The sequence below is a fragment of the Lissotriton helveticus genome, chromosome 2_1 (genome assembly GCF_964261635.1).
Source record: "Lissotriton helveticus chromosome 2_1, aLisHel1.1, whole genome shotgun sequence".
NCBI classification, from domain to species: Eukaryota; Metazoa; Chordata; class Amphibia; order Caudata; family Salamandridae; genus Lissotriton; species Lissotriton helveticus.
This window is the reverse complement of record NC_136059.1, coordinates 271,763,558-271,779,193: the sequence shown is the minus strand read 5'-3', so window position 1 is coordinate 271,779,193 and position 15,636 is coordinate 271,763,558.

Below are 15,636 nucleotides of genomic sequence, written 5' to 3'. Positions count from 1 at the left end.
TTTACTTTAGACTAGAGTAGACAGTCAATTAATTTTTCTGTTGTTTTCACATTTTTTCATTCATAGACCAAATACTAGTGGAGTGGTGTAATCTAACATTCTTAAATCTACTTTGTAGGTGGAACATCTGGTGGCGGGGCCAGCTCGGATGTGGTGGTCATCATTGACTCGGAGTCCGAGGATCAATCTGGGGAGGAGGCGGCGCTAGAGGAGTCGGACCAAGAGCAAGAAGTACAGACTGTGAGGAAGGAGACAGTGGCGGTGGCGAGTACAGGTAAGCTGGATCATGGTACTATCTGACTCTTAGATAGGATATGATTAAGCATGGGCGGATCTAGCGGATCTCGCGTACGCGAAATTGCGGATTTACGGATTCGCAATCCGCGAAGATACGCGAACTCTAGCGGATTTGCGGATTTTCCCGTTTTTTGTGTTGGCGCACGTTCGCGACGATTTTGGGACAATTTCGCAATTGCGAACTTACTTTTCGGCACGCAACGGCCGCGACTATGTTGTTTCTACGTCTGGTTTATCATCACAGGTTCACAGCACCCTCTGCTTCACCACTGCCACCCTCTGGGACACCCATGCCACCCTCTGGTACATCCTCACTGCCACCCATTAGGTTTGTTTATCACTGTAGTTTATGGGGGGTGAAAAAAGCAAGCACACCTCCCCTACTTCAACTGCCATGAATTAATTGGGGGTTGATTAATGTGTCAGTTATTTAGAAAGTTCCAGTCTGGCTGGCACCTGCTTCCTTCCTTATCTGTAATTTGCTTTCTGTTGCAGTGAAAAAAAATTTCACAGGACCTTTATGGTCTACTTGTAGCTATTCTATGAGCCTGCTGTTTGGGTCATAGCAGGGTCATAGAATAGTTGCAAACTCTGGAGGGGCCCCTCAGGAAGCACTACAGTGAATGTTACAAATGTTAAGTTTGAACTTTTGCACCTGCTCATTGCTTTCAGTTTAGCAAAAACCGTTTTTTCTGCAATTTCGCGCGTTTTTTGGGGCGCGAATCCGTGCGAGATCGATTTCGGGAGCCGCGAATGCTTGCGAATACACTTTTTTTTTTTTGCGACGTGTATGTTCGCGGGCTTTTGCGCGTGTTCGCGAGGCGCTTGTGGCTATACGTTTGCCAAGTTACCCTAGCGGTCGTACACGGGCGCGGCCATCTTGTTTGCGTGACGTAATTCCGTTTCCGGCCGCTATGTGTAATCTCGCAAACTGTGCTGCTCGCTAGTACAATTTCGCGCGTGCTCGCGAGGAAAATCTCGCGCGAACTTACCCACGCGGTTGTGAACGGGCGCGGCCATCTTGTTTCTCATTCATTGCTATGGTTCTGGGCATGCTTTCTGTATCCTCTCTGAATCTCTGCCATCCTTTGCTTGTTTGAAGTTTATTTAATCTATTTTACTTATTATCTATCCCTCTATTTTTCTAGCTGTATATTTTTGTGTTTTCTGCTACTTTTAGTTACTTTTAAACTACTTTTTTAAACTCTTTTCTTTTCTTCTTCACTATTCTATTTCTTCTTTATCATTTAAGTTTATTTCTGCCCAGACCATGGTAAAGGGAGCCGGGAAGCACCCTGAGAAGGGGAAGGGTCCCGCACCCCGTGCCCGGCTCCCGTGCGGGCATTTGAGGGGGGAGCAAGTGGTGCCGCGGGAGATCTTCAGCGCGGAGGAAGTGGCGGCACTCATCTTCCACGTCCAGCGCCGCCTCCCCAAGACGATCCTGGGAGGCGGCAAGATCGCGACTGGCTATGGCATCCGGGAGCGCCGGAAGCGGTGGGAGAAGGTGTGCCGGGCCATGTATAAGCTCTCTGGGGTCCGGCGCACATATAACCAGGCCACCCACCGCTGGACCGATGTCATGGACCGGGAACGGGACTTGCTGGACGCGCTCGGCGTAGAGGTCCCCGGGCTTGGTGAGTAGTAGTAGCTATTCATCACTACTCTGTTTTATCCGGCTCTGTTATTTGCAAATCTTTGTTCTTTACCAAGAGCAATAATGCTGCCGATTACATTGTAGGTAAATTATATTTCAAAATCTTCTATGCATTTCAGGTGCACTGCTCTCCTTCTCAGTAGCCTTGCTTGCTACTATGCTTATTTGTTTTATACATTGTGTTCATTTCATTGGCCTGAGAAATTATGTATGAGTGTAGTGTAAAGATAAGAACTGCGTAATGCTAGACACTAAGGGTCATATTTTCAATTAACGGCGCATCCCTGCAAAGTAGCAGGGATGCGGCAGTAATTGTGTGCCATGCCACCACCACCACCCATTGGCCCAAAACGTCACAGAAGCCTTACGCATCTGTGCCGTAAAGGCGGCGCATTGCTGGAGTTGCGTGCCAACGATGGCGCAGCTCCAGCAATGCTCTGGGGTACCCTATCTCCCCAATGCTGCATCAAGCCGTACGTCGGCTTCAAGCGCGCAGGGTTTGACTCATGCATCATTGTCTTAAAAGTGACTGATTGACATCTTGTAGATTTCCCTCAGCCACTTTTAGGATTCGTCCCTGCGCAGGTACGCCCTCCCTTGCGCCGGAACGCCCCCTGATGGCGCAGGGCTTTACAACGTGATGCATCGCCCATAATTTCTTTTTTTTAATATATACGCCGCACCAACACCATGGCGAGTCTTTTGTTCTGCCGCAGCGTCACAAAAGTCACGCAACAATGGAGGAAAATGAGCCGCAAGGGACTTCTAAATCAGCCCCAACAGACTGAAGTCCACTCCTTCCTTTAGACACATGGCTATAAGAAGAAATAGTGGTGGTGGTGGGTGGATTGATAGTTTGAGTATTCACTGATCTGCAAGCAGGATGGACTTTGTCTGTCACTTCGCGTGCTGCGGACTGCTGCCTGCAGTGCCAGGCCTAGGCAAACCTCTTTAGTAGTCTGTTTATTGAGTTACATAGGAACTTTCTAAGTCAACGTTCCGCAAATCAGGCAATACGAATAACGTAGTATACCACATGAGATAGATCCCGTGGAATAGTTGTCTATCTATTTGCTATTTCTCCAAAAAATGTTGTTATTGTTCTTTTGAAATGGTTGATTTGGTTGACAAATCTCATCCATGTTTTCTGGTCTTTCTTTCTTTCATGTTGTACATCAGCTCCCCCCAAGGGCAAGAGGACACAGGAGGAGGAGGGTGCTCAGGATGCAGGCCAGGATCGGGCAGGTGAGGGCTCCTTTGCTGGCCCCAGTAAGTTTTAATTGTAATAAAGAGTACCTATTTTTTCCTAGCGTTCCTCATTCGATTTTTTCTAAATCGTCTTTGATCTTCTTGTAGACTGGATATAAATTCTTATCCTGGCTCTAATATGACTCCCTGTGGTATTACTAGATTATTCTTATTAGTCTGTCTGTGTAGCTAACTAAGATTGGACATTTGGCAATTCCATTGGACTCCCATTCTATTCAGCAATAGCTCTATGCACTGTCTCCTTACTGACTAGATAGTGTGGCAGAGTCATTCAGCTCCCGAAGTCACCGATTATTGATCCCCAATGATCTCTAGATTATCGTACGCAGGACAAGAGAGTACGGAGTCACAGCACAGTCAAGAAGTGTCAGAGGCACTCATGCTTGCAAAAATTCCAAAACCTTTAGCTCATCCACTCTAGTCTGGAGGACCAAAAACCACAGAGTCTATTTAAGTTTAAAAGCTTTATTAAAAGTAAACACATTTATTAAAATCTACTTTGTCATAAAACTATTTAACTGAAAACGGAAAAGTGGTTAGTGCTGACGATTAATTGGACACATTTCTTGTGGTCGAGCCGAGCTCTCACCTGGTTTGAACTTGATCCTGGTCGTGTTCTTAGGAGTCAAGCTTCTGTCTGTTAGGAGAAAAAGTGGTGCGTGTTAAAAATAAAAAGCAAGCATTCATCAGTTGTGCATAAAAGTGCAGCAAGACAACAGCCTTCCCTGGAAAAAGGGACATTTTTACTTTGGAGTAGACAGTCACAAATTATTACATTGTATTCAGTTTTTTTAACATTTCTCCTAGACCAAATATTATATAGTAGTGAGTGGTGTATTCTAACATTCTTAAATGTACTTTGTAGGTGTAACATCTGGTGACGGGGCCAGCGCGGAGGTGGCTGTGTTGGGCGAGGACTCGGAGGACTCTGGGGAGGAGGCGGTGCAAGAGCCGGCGGACGGTCCTGTGGGGGTTCAAACGGTGGTGGCGGAAACAGGTAAGCTATATATTCCTTACTTATTGAGATTGAAGACTGCATAGTGTGCTTTCTGCACGGGTGTATTACAAATCAACCAGGTAGTAGCCTCCTCGAAATGTACTTCGACTTAGCTGTGAAGTTTTTGGTGAGAAGAATCCCAATAAGTTCTTAGACGAACGTGATGGATGGGATGAACGAAAAGCGAAAGAAGGGTGTAAGTAAGTGGGACACGAAATTGTATGATGGCTGGCAAAGAAGAACGATATGTGTTTGCTTGGCCCCCGAGGTGGCTTGGAAGGAAAGAATATGGTATGGTGCATGGCTGGGTCAATGATGAAGCAAGGATGGGTGGAAGGACAGCAGCCTGGGTGGGTGAAACAGAAACTGTATGTGTGCGTATACTTTGACTGAATGGATGCCTGGAGCATGGTATTCTCTGACTCTTAGATAGCACATGTGTATCTAGAGAGAGTAGATGGTCGCCAGATGAACTAAGTGTTACCTTGAAGAGCATGTACCACCGCACCCGCACGTCCGTTCCAGTGCAGGGAAGGAAAGGAAAAGGAATTGTAAATGTGTCCAATACTACCATGAATAGTAGCAGTACTTTGTATTGTGTCTGCAATCACAGCATATATCTGGTTATTACGGTGGACACTCCGTACCTCTCTTAATAACTTTAGTTTGCTTGTAGTACGTCATTCATGTGGGGGTGTATCACTGTTCACTCAATATTAAGCAAAGCACCTAAAGTCATCCCATATGTCATCAAATACGTCCCATGTGAAGTGATAGATAATCAAATTAGTTAGCTTCTTCATTTTCCTTTTCTAGTACTCATTTGCACTGTAGGGTGAAAGGTAAATTAATTAAGCAGTAGCCCTTGTAACAGAGTATTCTCAGTGCCACCCGTAATAGAAAAGTAATAGCTTCACCACCTGCATGTACTGGACCGGTACAGTAACGCAAGTCTGTCTCACTCATCATGGTGTGCAACTTTTTTTCTCGGGTGCAAGTTCACTGTGCTGTCCATGTCATTCTGCCGGCTTGCATAAGATAACGTACCAATTTTCCTAAACAAGAGAGAAGAAGAAGAATAAGACTGGTGTACTGTCATAGTCGGACTGTAATGGAAGTCCATTGTGGTCGTAGAATTTGTTCATTAAACTACGACTAATGTTAGAGCAAGGATGCAGAAGTGGGAGGTTACATAGATACTGTCCTCAATAGTTATGTACTGTGCTTTCAATTTGCTACTTGTACTGTGACCCAACTTTCGGCTCAATCACTTTGTGTTATTAATGCTAAGGAGCATTGGTTACAGACTATGTCTTTCTTTCTTCATATATTTGCTCCTTCCAAATCAACAACACGTAGGGAGCAGGCTAGAATGGCCCGGCAACGGAGGCTGGAGGCCACTGTCGCCGAATATCGGCGGCTGGTGGCCCTGGAGGAGGAGGAGGACACGCAGTCGAGCGGTGCAACAACAACATCCTCGGCTGGGACCGCTGCATCCTCCTCCGTGACCCCACGGGACGCCAGCATGCGCAGTGCTCCAGCGGGACCGAGCCGGGCTAACAAAGCCAACCGCCACCGCCAAGCAACAGAAAAACCAGCTGCCCCCCACAGGAGCTGCAAGGAACGCCAACACCGCCTACGAGTCCGAATGTCCAACCTGGAGCAGGAGGTCCAGAAGTATAAGAACTTGGTGAAGGGCCTCCGCTCCGAGCTTGCCACCCTCCGCAAGGAGTATGATGCCCATGCCGCAAAATGCACCAGCACCCTCCAGTAGTGGAGTGTCCCTTGCCCTTTTTTTATAGACTTTTGGGGGGTGGGATTTGGGAGTTGGGATCGTTTTGGGACGTTTCAAAGACAATCGTTGGGGTTAGGGTGGGTCTTGAGGGAGATTATTTTGTTGGGGCTACATAAATATACATTTTTAAACTTTATCTGACCATTCCTGTTTTTTACTGCTTTTCAGTCTGGTGGGTGGGGGACGGGGGTGTAACAATAACTTTGTTTTCCTGAACAGTCGTAGGACTTTAGTAGTACAACCGTCAATCTCTTGTCTACTCCGAAATAATACTCCATTATACTACCTCCCACCAAACGCTTATCTTACCTGTAATTAGTGTTAGAAATTAGGGCTAGGCCCAGGGCTGGCTCCACGTGAAATGGGGATTAACGTTGTCAATCCTGGGCGGGTGACATTTCCTCATTGCGGTGGTACTAGTGGTGTGACACAGTGGCAGTTGCATGCATATGGAAAAAAAGAAAACGAAACCTTGTTTGTCCTTACTGTAGCATTACAACGGTTACGGTACGATCGAGAATATAGCAGGTGACAGTACACTAGAACAGTGCCATAATGTAGCCTAACAAATGGTAAAGTATTTGCTTGCAAGTATAACTAGTACTTGCGTTGAATTTATTTGACATTGGCTACTACTACTAGAAGATATAGTACTGAAGCTGAGTAAGTCTAGAAGATATCCTCGTATTCCTTCACCAGCCTGTTGCTATGACCTTATCCTCCCCAGCAAGTGTGTGGAATTATTGATGTCATTTTAGTCAGACATCAAGCAAAACAACACAGCCCGGGGGAAGAGGGTTAGGGTTTGTAAAATGGATGGGAATGGGGGTTTCTTTTTGGGTAGGTTTTGTTGAGAGAAGAAAAAAAAAGCAGAGCATGGACAAACAATAATTGAAGATAAAGACAATCTTTGGTTACAAACTAAAGCTAAGCACATGCAGTCACACTCATAGAATAAAACAATGGATACTGTATCTGTATTGCGTATGTTGTTGGAGTTGTCCTGTTGAATTTGGTAAGTAAGTTGCATGCAGCAAACAATTCCTCTTATTGGCGGCACTCCTCCATTCCAGCTGACGCTTCGTCCATCAATGTTGGTGACCACTGACAGAAGACACCCTGTCCACTGCCTGCCTGGCGGATGTTGACTGAAACCCGGCCTGTAATTATTGAACGGAAAACAGGAAGTGCTATTACAATACCACTGATAAATAAATAAAAGGTATGTACGCTGTGTGGTTCAAAAAGTGACACTTTGATTTCCCTAATAGACAGTACAATATTTTTGAAATTGCGTGCTCTGTCTGAGTCACCTTTTTAAGGATAAATAAGTATGGCCAAAATATTATAGCGGATCTTTCCCCTCAAGGTAGGTGTACTGTAAACTGTGTTTTAGAACAAAATTTGACCTTCCCAGCAATGCTCCCACCAAGACCCTTACTAAAGCCAGTCGCAAAAATGTAGAAGAACCCCAATCAGATCTCCAAAAACGATGCCTAGCAGAAAAATGGTTACAAAACGTACTTTGAAAGTAACAGTAGGCCCAAATACAGACCGTGGATTGTATTCAAACCACTTGCAAGCAAGCAAAAGTATCCATAGCCAGCATCGCTCCAACAGTGCTCTACAACACCAGAACTGAGTTGCAATAGAACCCCCCGAAACACATGCAATCCTGCTGCTAGGGCTAACCCTAACGAACCCTAACTTACAAAATGTGCCAAAACTGGTGTTTCCTTATGGATTTTGTCCAAAACACTTCTATCCGGTATTAGACCTTCCCAGGAATGCCCCAGGCAAGACCCGCCAACCCACCCGGAAAAAACCACCCGACAACACCCCCAAACAGCGAAAAAGCTAAATCTCATACTTACAATATCTCTCGGCCTTCGGTCCAAACGCGCCGCTGTGCAGCTAGGTCATCATCATCAATCATCATAACTCCTGTTTTCCACCACGGATTTCCTGAAAAGCAAATGCAATCAAGATTAGATTGTCGCAGCAGTGCTTCGACAGAGACCCCGGCCGCAACCCACCCACGAACAGCAGGAAGCCCCCCAAAACGCTACATTGAGCAAGATGACAGAAGAAATAGCAAAAAAAAGGCTGTTCCTTAAGGATTTTGTCCAAAACACTTCTATCCGGTATTAGACCTTCCCAGGAATGCCCCAGGCAAGACCCGCCAACCCACCCGGAAAAAACCACCCGACAACACCCCCAAACAGCGAAAAAGCTAAATCTCATACTTACAATATCTCTCGGCCTTCGGTCCAAACACACCGCTGTGCAGCTAGGTCATCATCATCAATCATCATAACTCCTGTTTTCCACCACGGATTTCCTGAAAAGCAAATGCAATCAAGATTAGACTGTCGCAGCAGTGCTCCCAGACACCAAAAATCACCCACAAACACCCGGAACCCCGCCAAAGAGCACCCCAAAGGCAAGCAAGTCAGCAAAAACGGCAAGAAATTTCCACCTCATATTTGGTCCAAAACACTTTTGTCCATTATTAGAGCTTCACAGCAATGGGCCCAAATCCGTCAACTCACCCGCAAAGAAGTACAACACCCCCACAAGTGCTGAGTCTTTCTTCATTGGGCGTAATCCAGCACTCTGCTTTGAGGGAAATCGCAGTCTGGAGGAGGAGGATAGAGGAGCATGTTCTTCAGAACTTGTGAACCTGAGGAATGTAGACTGCGGCACCTTCAAATCAATAAGCAAACAAGTGAAGACAGTTCTGCTGATGGTCTTGTTTTTGGGATTAGGTGATTAAAGTTTGAATTAAATTAACTGTGCAAACCAAAGAAAGAGAGACAAACAGGAATAAAAGTGAATAAGGATGAAAAAGAAAGTTCTTGATTCATTGTCTCATTTTCAGGGCTCGGTGTCAGGGAATAAGAAGAAGATTTCGTCATCATACTCTGCGAATTCAGGCAGGATGAGGTCAGTGCCACCGAACAGAGAACAAATCCCCTCATCTACGTTGCCGTCCTCCTCGTCTTCATGCGGCGTGCTTTCTCGTACTTTGTAATCTGGTGGTATGAGGTGCTGATTCATCTTGATCATTGTCAGCCGCTCCACATTTTTGGGCGAGAGGCGGCTCCGTTTGGGAGTTACAATGCCACCAGCAGCACTGAAAACACGTTCAGAAGACACACTTGCGAGTGGGCAAGACAAATAGTTTATAGCCAGGTTGGAGAGCTGTGGCCACAATTGTTTTTTGCCATGCCAATACTGCAATGGCTCATCATTAAGAAAGACCTCTGTTGAGTCATTCATATAGTCCTGCACCATCGACTCAAGGTCATCAACGGTTCCTCCACTTTGCTTACTTTTTGCTGTGCCTTTGACATTTTTTCGAGAACCATACCCAAGCAAACTTAGCCAATCCTCTACAACAGCCACTGTTACTGTTGTGTGTGGTGCAGATGATCCAGTTGCCTTTAACGGCTGAGAGGTCACTTGTGCCCCAGCCACAGGTGCAGAAGTGGATTCTTGTGACTGGGGATGGCCTGCTGATGCTGATGCTGATGTACTGTCTTCTCCTTCAATAACCTGCCGTTCTTTTTCAAACCTCTTGGCTGACAAGGCTAACCAATGTTTGTACTTTTGAACATCTGCATCAGCAAAAGGAAAGAATGCTTCGCCTGCCAGCGCCTTTTTGTAGCGTGGATCCAGAATAGTAGCACAAATGTAATGCTGTTCTGACTTGATTTTTTGAAGACGTTCATCACCACGTAGGCGCTCTAATAATTTCTCAGACAAAATAAAATGGTCTTTTTTTTTTCATCTTTTTCAAACTCAGAAGACACCGCCATCAGTTGGTGCTCCAGCATGCACAACAATGGGATAGCTTTTCCCAAATTACAGTCCTCCTGGCTGACTGCACGCGTGAAGAACTCAAAAGGACGAAGCATGTCTGTCAGGCTTTTAACTATGTCCCATTGCGCCGCACCCAACCGCATGTCCTCCTTCTGAGATGTACCCTCTGTGAAGAAATAGTGATCGAGTACCGTATACTGCTCATACAGACGCTCAAGCATGTAGAAGGTTGAGTTCCAACGTGTTGCCACCTCCTGGATGAGTGCTTTCACTGGCATTTGACGTTCAAGTAGCAGTCTCCTCAGATGCTTCCGGGCCTTAAAAGAATGGCTGAAATGGTTGCACATTTTGCGGCAGGTGGCCATTACCTCGAACGCTGGACTGTGTTTATCACTCAAGAATTTTTGAACTACAGTTTGATACAGTGCGCCAAACACGGCACTCTAAAATCGTCACCCTTCCACATGGCCTTAACTACATTGGCGCCATTATCCGTGGAAACATAACCAATCTTGCGTTTTTGGGGGGATAGCATTTTCAAGACCTTTTTGTTAAACTCTTCCAAAAGGTTTTCTGCTGTGTGACTTTTCTCCAAGCCAAACATGGCTAGTGTTGCATGTTTCCGAGCAGCTTTGAAAACTTTGTCCGGGTCAACACCTGCGTTTAGCTTTGCTTTAACACCTGAAAAAGAGACCCAGTGTGCAGTGATGCACATGTAATCAGCGCCTGCGCCACTGGTCCACATGTCTGTTGTCAGATGTATTGTGTGAACAGCACTCTTCTGCCAAGCTGCCCCAATCGCCTCCAGCACATCTTCATGTAGTGCTGGAACCGCAACTCTGGCAAAATAGAACCGGCTAGGAACCTTCCATTTAGGGCAGAGCGTTGCCACTAATTCTAGAAAACCTACCGCTTCTACAAAAGAAAAAGGGAGAAGGTCCACAGCTAGCATTTTAGCCAGCTTAGTGTTATACAGACGCGTCAGTGGGTGGTTGCGTTCATATGGCACGTCTGAAGTAAGCATTGTTCTAATGTTGCCCTGGACCAAGCATTTCCGGGCTGATAATGACTTCGTTGACCCAATTTTGCTCGCTGGTGAACTTTTGTGCGTTGGTGTCTCACTCGCTCCAACACTCTTAGTGTGCCTCACATTGGGTGTGCTGCTGACAGGGGTACTGGGTGTAAGGGAAGTGTTTGACACGTCTTGTTCCTCCTCGTCATCATCAGATGAAACATCAACGTTTCCTTGAATTCGGCCTTTCTTGATCGCATCTAGGTGCGCAAACCATTTGACAGTGTGCTGTCTCCTAAGATGACCTCTCTGGCCTCCGGTACCATAGTTGGTACCTGGCTTACCACGACTAACTGCATCCTTACAAAGGGTACAAATGGCAAACTTTGGATTTTTTTGACAAACAGTAAAGAAGTCCCAAACTGGGGACTTGAAGTGTCTGTGGGACCTGGAGGAGGCGGCGATACTGGTGGTGGTGGTCATGAAGCTAATGCCAGATGAAGTGGAGGATCTGGATTGCCCAACTTTTGTACGTTTTGCACTTTCACCGCCACTAATTAAGGTCGAGGTTGACGGAGGTCTCTTCTTGCCAGAAAGAAATATGGAAGCGGGACGAGTTGGTGTACTACTTAACTCCAATGATTGTGGTGTTTCCACTGCCTCCTCATCGACAACATCATCATCATCATCACGCTCAGCAGCTCTTCGGGCTAGGGTCAAAATGTCTGTTTGCTGCATGCCCGCTGGGGCTGCAGTGACCTTTATGATGACTGGGTCGTCATTGGCAGAGTCTTCATCAGCAGCAGTGTCCGCCACTTCTTGTTGAGCCTCATCACACTCCATAACTCTGAGACTTTGGACGAGCTTCCTTCTACGCTTAACTACCTTTGTCGGATCATGGTGTGCCTCACTCTCAGACGGCTGTGGTGCTGGTTCCCAAGTTTGATCCGTATCATCAGAAGGAGGTGTGCTTGAAGAAGATGTAGACACCACCCTTGATCTCTTCCTTGCTAGGGGTGTGGAAGACAATGAAGGATCATCAGGAGGAGTGGCTTCCTCAAATGATAGCTCGCCTTGATTGTCGATTTCCTGATGTGCCCCTACTTCGGGAGGAACAACTATTGTGGGCACTTGTGACCCTCCATGCACCTCTGCTTGCGCATCTCCTTGCGCTGCCTCTCCTTCCACATGTACTTGGGCTTGCACTTGCACATGTGATTGTTGTTGCGGCTGTGGTTGTTCAACACCCGTCAGATGAGCTACAACAACCTGTGTTGATTGAGGGACATTGCTGCTGCTTTCTTGCGATGAGCCAACATCACTGGTCGATGGTGATCGAAGAACTATACTGGCTGCCTCTGCAGCACTCAAGGGCTTGGACTTAAGTTGGCGTGGTGATGGTGGTGGCACTGAGCCCAATGGAGCGGGGGTGCTGCTGCCAGCTTGGTCCCCAGCAGATCCCGCTGCTGCTGCAGGCATACTTTTTTTTTTACTCCCAAAAAAGGGGCGGGCGGCACACCAGTGTCCTTGGTAACTTGCTTCTTCTGCTCCTTACTGGCACCTTTCTTGCTAGAGGAGCTACGGGTTACTTTTTTTGGGGCCATCTTCTTCAGAGCAGGTCAGCAGGCAGCAGTTGCACGAGTTGCAGAGGGTTCTGTGTCCAGACGTGACGTCGCCTGACGTTATGCTGCACACACACACCGCTGCAGGACTTCTTCCTGGCACTGGTGGTTCTCTTGAGTCTTCTTGTGCACCTAAAAGCAATGGAAGACAGAGGAACATCAGTTCAGTTAAACACCCCAAAAAATCGACAAAACACAGAAAAATGAGCACAATCCCATGCCATCCATGATGTTTACATTGAAGACACCCCACAGAAAGACTAGGCCCATGCAACACTCACCACCCCTGGGCAAAGGGCCCCACCAGCAGGCCCAAAAAAACGACAAAAAACAATAAAATCAGCACAATCCCAGCCCATCCATGGCCTCAATGGTGTTTAAATTCAAGAAGACACCCCTCAGAAACACTAGGCCCATGCAACACTCACTACCCCTGGGCATAATGGATGAAAAGTAGGCAAAATAAGTGCAGGCCTCAGACACTGCCTCTCCTCAAAATGGCCCCTTACACCCCAAGCACATGTTGCCTGTACCAGCCAGCACTCAAGATGGCCACCACCACCACCACCCACATGGCCAGTCCACATCAACAGTACACCCCCAAAAAACAGAACAACAGCCAGAAATCACCACAATCCAATGCCATCCATGATGTTTACATTAAAGAGAGTGAGACCACACCACAGGCACACTCAGTCCATGCACCACCACCCCTGGGCAAAAGGCCACACCAGCAGCCCCCCAAAAACGACAAAAAACAATAAAATAAGCACAATCCCAGCCCATCCATGGCCTCAATTATGTTTAAATTCAAGAAGACACCCCACAGAAAGACTAGGCCCATGCAACACTCACCACCCCTGGGCAAAGGGCCCCACCAGCAGGCCCAAAAAAACGACAAAAAACAATAAAATCAGCACAATCCCAGCCCATCCATGGCCTCAATGGTGTTTAAATTCAAGAAGACACCCCTCAGAAACACTAGGCCCATGCAACACTCACTACCCCTGGGCATAATGGATGAAAAGTAGGCAAAATAAGTGCAGGCCTCAGACACTGCCTCTCCTCAAAATGGCCCCTTACACCCCAAGCACATGTTGCCTGTACCAGCCAGCACTCAAGATGGCCACCACCACCACCCACATGGCCAGTCCACATCAACAGTACACCCCCAAAAAACAGAAAAACAGCCAGAAATCACCACAATCCAATGCCATCCATGATGTTTACATTAAAGAGAGTGAGACCACACCACAGGCACACTCAGTCCATGCACCACCACCCCTGGGCAAAAGGCCACACCAGCAGCCCCCCAAAAACGACAAAAAACAATAAAATAAGCACAATCCCAGCCCATCCATGGCCTCAATTATGTTTAAATTCAAGAAGACACCCCACAGAAAGACTAGGCCCATGCAACACTCACCACCCCTGGGCAAAGGGCCACACCAGCAGGGCCAAAAAAACGACAAAAAACAATAAAATCAGCACAATCCCAGCCCATCCATGGCCTCAATGGTGTTTAAATTCAAGAAGACACCCCTCAGAAACACTAGGCCCATGCAACACTCACTACCCCTGGGCATAATGGATGAAAAGTAGGCAAAATAAGTGCAGGCCTCAGACACTGCCTCTCCTCAAAATGGCCCCTTACACCCCAAGCACATGTTGCCTGTACCAGCCAGCACTCAAGATGGCCACCACCACCACTCACATGGCCAGTCCACATCAACAGTACACCCCCAAAAAACAGAAAAACAGCCAGAAATCACCACAATCCAATGCCATCCATGATGTTTACATTAAAGAGAGTGAGACCACGCCACAGGCACACTCAGTCCATGCACCACCACCCCTGGGCAAAAGGACACACCAGCAGCCCCCCAAAAACGACAAAAAACAATAAAATAAGCACAATCCCAGCCCATCCATGGCCTCAATTATGTTTAAATTCAAGAAGACACCCCACAGAAAGACTAGGCCCATGCAACACTCACCACCCCTGGGCAAAGGGCCACACCAGCAGGCCCAAAAAAAGGACAAAAATCAGCACAATCCCAGCCCATCCATGGCCTCAATGGTGTTTAAATTCAACAAAACAGTTGTATCATGCACCCCTAACCAACCCTGGTCCTACTGGATACTGTGGCTACCCACAATATAATTTATTTAATGTTCTGAAAAAGTTCCAAAATTTTACTTGCAGCAACTGTAATGCCCCAAACAAACTTACTTGTGAAAGTTGATTTCTAATCCAAAAGTGATCCAAAGACAGTCAAAAAGGCCTCAAATCCAAATATCCAGCAGCACCCACAAAAAGTAATCCTTCCAGCTCCAGATCCAAATGAAAGTGACCAGGAGATGGACAAAGCACTGGGAGGAGCCTGCTGGACAGGAACAGGAAGTTGGAGACTGTGGGGCACTTCCTTCCCCCCCCCCCAAAAAAATGGACTCCTTGCAAAAAAAAAGGCCATGCAAATGTCAACCTGAGGAGTGATTCTGATAAAAATCATAATTTTCTGAAGGTTTATCCTGTTTGCTGGTGATTTTCTTGTGCAGAATTGCAAAAGCTCTATTTCGCGAGTGCGAGATTGTTCCTTTCCGCCGCAACTACGTGTTCGCAATTGCGAACTCTCGCGAGGTGTGCTGTGCAAGGTGGCAAGCCGCGATTACGTATTCGCGGGCGCCAAACTCCCGCGGGATCACGCAGCAAGATCCAAAATGGCGCGGCACTCGCAAAGGAAAACAACTCGGCAAACGCTAAATGACGGAAAGTGAACGCCGTGCTCCACGCCGCGCGCCGCAACCAAGCAAAAAATCCGCCGCGAGCGGATTCACGGATTTTCGACAAATTCGCGAGAGTTCGCGGATTGCGAATTTGCCGAAAATCCGAAAAATCCGCGATCGGAGCGGATTTTACGCCCATGCTTAGATATGATGTGTATCCAGTGGTGACCCAGTGACAAATTACAATATGGTAATTACAGCAGGCTGGGACCGACAGACAGATAGAGGCAGAGACAGAGAGAGAGGAAGACAGAAGGAGAGAGAGAGAGGGAGGGAGCCAGAGGGAGGGTGAGGGAGGGAGACAGAGAGAGAGAGACAGCGAGGTAGAGGGAGACACAGGGAGACATAAAGAGGGAGACAGAGAGAGAGAGAGAGAGA